We start from the raw sequence: 6,287 nt of genomic DNA, 5'->3' as shown, positions 1-6,287 counted from the left end.
TTCAGGTAATGTCTGGTGTGAAGGAGAATAAAAAATACTAGAATTAAAAGAGGCCTGCACACTATTCAGAATACTATTGTCAGCAATTTGTTTAACATTGCAAACTTCTTCCATCACCACCGCCAACTCAACAGAAAATAGTTCTTTCCATGTGGGAGTCTACGGAACTTTAGGTGGAAAGAAAGGAAAATATAAATACAACTCTTAAGCTGGAGAGCTCCAGCCGGGTGAGGGTCCCCAGGCACCTGTGGCAGGGTGGGGTGGCCTCTTGGCTTTGCCTGAATTGTTCCTCTCTCGCCACCCCCACATTGCTTCCTCTTGGCACTTGTGCTCACTAGGGACTCACTGCAGAGGTGGCCCAGCTGTCAGGAGGGAAGCTTCCAGGGCCCAAGGTTGTCTAAAACAATGGGAAAATGGTGGAAAGCTCACCATCACTGGCAGAAGGCTCGATTTATGGTTTTGTTCTTTTCTTAATCAACCCAATTGGCTTCATACTCTCGCTGGTGGACTTCTATTCCTGAATCCTGGCTAAATTCCTTAGGCTTAATTTATCAGCTTTGAAAATATTGGGCAGTTGCATTGCCTATCCACCTCCTTATTACTATAGTAATTGGTTTTGGACTCTTATTTGGAATAACTGTAAGTACCTCTCCACTTAACTCCATTAATACAGTCACGGGTCACTATGCTAAAAATCAGCAGCAGAAGAAATATCAAGAGGCCATCCTAGCATTGAAATATATTCCTATTAGTGAAGTAAACCAGATGTTCTTTCATGTAGTTAATTGAATTGTGTGTAGACTAACACCAAGCATTCTTTAAACGTCTTTGAGAAAAACTCTGTTTTGGAAAACAGGCATGGTGTTTGTCTACTCTTTCGGACTAATGAAAAATACAGGTTTCTACCCTATCTTCAGTAGGTGCTTGTATGCAGACCTGATAAGGAATTGCACAGGCAGAAATGTTAAAAACCCTATATACATTAGCAACATAAGAAAAATCATTAAAAAAAGACATTTCCTCAAGTCCTTACAGGGTAAAATTTTTTGTGCTCTTCTAGCTTTTTTTTTTTTTAATTAATAAGGTTTCTTATTACCCATAAAAGTTTGAATACAAATATTCCTAATATTTCCTCCCAGGCCTATATAAATTCCCTCCAACTTCACTTTTCTCCTCCATTGAAATAAAATGTACATCTGTTTGACATAGGCGCTAGTGCTAGGCAACTAGTTAGTGATCATATTCATTCAACAGAAGTTTATTACAAATATATGCAAAATTTGTACCAAGTGCTGGAGTACTAGGAATTATGCAAAAATGCATAAAAAGGGCTAGCCAACATTCCTGATTTGTAATTTAAACAAATAAAATGATTATAAATATATATGAAATGAAACAGTAAAAAGGAGAACAAATGGAATGGGATGGGATGAAATGGGATGGAATGGAATAAAGGGGTGAAATGAACAGAAATGGGAAAATTAATTTTTTACTCTTGGCTCCTGGCATGATTATCATAGTGCTGTTCTATATTTTTCTAAATTATTATTAAAAGGTCAAGGGCATAGCCTACCCTATTTTTTGCCATATATTTAACACCTGCCACAGTAGAAAACATAAATGTGAGTAAATAAATAAATAGTAAGATGTTACACAAGAGAAAGAGAAAATGCTGTAAGCACTAAAACCAACGCTGTGACTAGAACTACCTTGAGCATTAAGGAATCAGCTTGTTAATTGTTACCTGAAATAAATCATGTAAATATTTTCTCAAATTTTTATTTATTGAGATCCAGCATTTGTACCTTTGACGTTTTAGGGACTTCAGAAGTTTTAGAAGTGACACTCAGTATCCAAAACTTAATCTTTCAAGAAGATTTGAAAATAAAATAAAAATCTAAGTCTTTCAAGAATAGTTCACGCTAGATTTCTAGGTTTATCCTAACGGGGTGTAATTTGGTACGTAAATATTGCATGTAATTTTCTAAATATTAAAAGGTTATTCTCTAATCCTGTTCCTTAGGGACAAAGAGTCTGACCAAAAAACAAGTGCTGAAGCAAGGCCCCAGGCTTCTAAATTGCTTTTACTGAGTGAGAGGGACCCAGGGACCTTTATTACCTAATCCCGCTGGAAGCTCTGGCATGCAGGCACTAGCAGCCCCAGGCCCTGGGCGCTAGAGAGCTGAAACCTGGAGCAATTAACATGGAATGCCCAAGCTCAAACACACACGTTTGCACATGGCTGACTTCCATCCGGGAGAGAGCCCTGCCCTCTAACCGCTGCGGAAACCAGGAAGTCAAATCCATGCACTATGTGCCTCTGCTCTGCCTGGATGGCTCCAACCCACATCCCAATGCTTCTGAGAAATTTCCATGACCAGCCCAACAAGAGGCTGAGACCTGAAGGCTCACAGATGACCCATCCAGGCTCTTCCACGGAGACAAACAAGTCCGTTTTCTAAGCAGCACCCTCTGAAAGGAATGCAAAGATTTTGTTCAGGATTGAACTGCTTTACCATTGTATGTAAATTATTCATTACCCCCTCCTTTTACCACATTTTGCTGGTGTTCTCTGTCTACTTCCTGCTCTCACTCTACCAATTCTTCTCTAAGGAGTTCCTTCATTTGCCTTGTACTCCTGCTGCCCTCAGACACTTAAAAAGGCAACTGGATTCCTTAGCCTAATAACTGAATCATAGACTTCTCAACATTTTAGGGCATAGGAAAACTGCAACTGCTTTGTGATTTCTTTGATATTCAGCTTTTTAGGAATTCTTGAAAATATTGTTTTATTATTTTATTGAATTTATTGGAGTTACATTGGTCAATAAAATTGTATAGGTTTCAAGTGTACAATTCTACGATACATCATCTACACATTGCATTGTGCACTCACCATGCAAAGTCTAGTAGTCTCCTTCCATACCCGCTTATTTTCCCCATTTTACCCTCTTCCACCTGCTTACCCCTTCCCCTTGGGTAATCATCCTACTGTTGCCTGTGTCCACGAATTGGTTTGTTTTTTGCTTAATCCCTTTACTCTGTTTTAAATCTTAGAACTACTTCCTCTAACTCAGCGGTTCTCAACCTGTGGGTCGCGACCCCTTTGGGGGTCGAACGACCCTTTCACAGGGGTCACCTAGACCATCGGAAAACACATATATAATTACTTATTGTTTTTGTGATTAATCACTATGCTTTAATTATGTTCAATTTGTAACCATGAAAATACATCCTGCATATCAGATATTTACATGACGATTCATAACAGTAGCAAAATTACAGTTATGAAGTAGCAACGAAAATAATTTTATGGTTGGGGGTCACCACAACATGAGGAACTGTATTAAAGGGTCGCGGCATTAGGAAGGTCGAGAACCACAGCTCTAACTTCTCTGGTAGCAGGCTAACATTGCACTAAAGTAGAAGGTTATGAAAACCCATTTCTATAGACCAGTGCTTCCACATGGCCAGCAGGGGGCAATAACGCACCAAGAATCGTGGATACTGTCCCAGGCCTTGAGAAACACTGTTGAATGGCTGCGCTGGGTCTGCATGCGCCGCCAGGATGATCTCAGCTCTCAGATGAAGTCTTTTGTGTCCCTTTTGACAATGCACTGTTCAGTTTTCTATATGAGTTGTGACTTAGCCAGCATTTCACTGTGCCAGTTTAGGTTAAGAAAAAAAGTTGAAGAGGAAATTAAAATGCTGCCAAATGAAACACATAAAATCAAGGAAGAAGTAATGGTGCATATATTTAGTTTGTCCCTTCTCTGTTCCCATCCTCTTGAATTCTGAACAGTTTTTATGGATAACAGACTTAATTCACCCCCAGGTCTCCTCTCATACGGACACCCATTTCACTCCACCCTCTATACCATATAGTTTTCTGTTAAAACAACAGATTTCTTTATAAAAGAGGGGGGAGCAGGGACTTTTGAACTGAATACTTGACTTTTTTAAAAGAATTAAAAAACAACTTGTATGTCGTGTTTTGGCCATTAGTCAAGCTTCCGGTATATAATTTTAATGTTTTATGTTTCTTGAACATTTTATTTCAATGATATGTTTTTTAAAAAAATCTTCCCCTGTAAATGCACACCTTCATATAAACAGTGAATAGCTGTGAATCTATATCAGATGTGTTTGGGGTAGAACATAAAGTAGACACTAAAACATCAGATTTGGAGAATATATTGAAGGGTCATTTACATTGCATTGGGCAAGTCTTTAGTAATCCAACCCTCAAAATCAGCAGAGATTAACTGCTTTCATGCGTAATTTGGATTGCATCCCAAAATAATACACCCATAAACCTGGCTTCCCCTCCTTCCTAGGCTGGAATTCCCAGAGTTATTAATGTATCCCCTCAGAGTTCATTTATGACTGCAAGATGGTGGAAGTAATGTTATTTCAACACCTGACACCAGAACTCCTCTTGAAGGGGTTGTCTTGTGCTCTTTCTAAGACTGACGGCTCAGGCTGATTCTCTAGATTCCTCCCCTCTGGCTAAATTCCTACTATTCTCCTGTAGACTCCACTCTAGTCACACCAGCCTCCTTGCTGTTCTTTGAAAACCCACCAGGTAGCCTCGTGTGCCAGGGTCTTTGCTCCAGCAGTTCTCTCCCTCAGGATAAATCTTACCTTACTTATCCAAATAGCTTATTCATGCATATACTTCATCAGTTTGTGCAAAGGTCACCTTTTCAGTTAGGCTTCCCCTGACTTAAATGGAATATTCCACCCCAAATTTCCTATCCCCTCTTCCTCTTTAATCTCTTCACTAGCACTTGCCATCATTAGAGATGCTGGATATTACATACATAAATATAATATGAGGTGAGATATGTGAAACAAAACATATCAACAATAGAGTGTTTATCTTTGCCATTAAAAGAACAGAGCAACACCCAACTCTATGTTGCAAAGAAAGACAAAGACACACCTAAAACAAAATAATTCAGAAATGCTAACTGACAAAAAATGGAAAGGGTATACCAGCAAAATGCAAATAAAAATAATGAACTGAAGTTTTGAAATCCAATTAAGTAGAATTTAGACCAAAACCATTACTAAGACAAAAGGATATATTATAATGCTAAAGGCTATAATTCACAGTGAAAATAAAATATTTATGAAAGATTTACAGCAAATAATGCAGTACCTTCTTTCATGTAGCAGAAACTACAAGGAAAGATTCCAAGAAAACAGAAATACATACAGAATAGCAGACATCAATGCACTTCTCTTAGCCCAAGACAAAAATAAATTATTATACAAAAAACATTTATGATAATTGACTCTATAACTTATATATAGAAAAAAGTATACCTCAATAAATTGCATAAAAATGCAAGTCATATTCTCCATCAATTATATAATAAAGGTAGGAATCCATAACAATCAAAACATAAGAAAGCCTTACCACCTTGAAATTTTTAACTTTTCTATTAAACATAACTTGGCTCAAGGGGAAATACCAACTGATATTGAGAATTTCTAGAAAAAAAAACATAATGAAACAACATCAGAAACTATGAGATACTGCTAAAGAATGTTCAGAGTAAAATTTGTAGATTTAAATCAATAAAAATGAGAGAAATAAAAATAAGTTAGATATTGCACTCAAAAAGTCAGAAATATTTAAGGCTTGCTTTATTTTTCCACATTCGATTTAATTATTTGTAAATTAAGCAACCTAGGTTTGAACACAACCTGAAACAAACCTAGCTCTATGAAACTGCAATTAGCTATTTTACAATTAGGTATAATTTTGGTACTGTTATTTTGAAACTATTACATATTAGGGAAAAATAAATAAGCAATTATGTTATTATTATTAGGAACCATGCTTTTCACCAAAGAGAAAATGTTCATTTGTTGTAGCAATTTCTTTACCAATACAGCTCCTAGGGCAATGGAAACTAAAGAGAAAATAAACAAATGGGACTACATCAAAATAAAGAGGTCTGCACATCGAAAGAAACCATCAACAAAACAACAAGAAAGCCCACTGCATGGGAGAACATATTTGCCAATGTTATCTCCGATAAGGATTTAATTTCCAAAATTTATAAGGAACTCATACAACTTAAAAAAGGAAGATAAACAATCCAATCAAAAAATGGGCAAAGGTAAGATCTGGAAACAGCCTAAGTGCCCATCAGTAGATGAATGGATTAGAAAACTGTGGTACATCTACACGATGGAGTATTATGCTGCTGTAAAAAAGAAGGAACTCTTACCATTTACAACAGCATGGATGGAACTGGAGAGCATTATGCTAA

The 6,287-nt window shown here is 37.1% G+C and overlaps 1 pseudogene; it reads left to right on the top strand.

Annotated features, from left to right (window-relative positions):
• The first annotated feature begins 413 nt into the window (after positions 1-413).
• Positions 414-789, top strand: LOC102246995 (annotated as a pseudogene).
• The last annotated feature ends 5,498 nt before the right edge of the window (positions 790-6,287 follow it).

This window comes from Myotis brandtii, unplaced genomic scaffold (genome assembly GCF_000412655.1).
Source record: "Myotis brandtii unplaced genomic scaffold, ASM41265v1 scaffold519, whole genome shotgun sequence".
In the NCBI taxonomy this organism is placed as follows: domain Eukaryota; kingdom Metazoa; phylum Chordata; class Mammalia; order Chiroptera; family Vespertilionidae; genus Myotis; species Myotis brandtii.
Note: the sequence above shows the minus strand (reverse complement) of the source record. Positions and strands in the feature narration are given on the sequence as shown.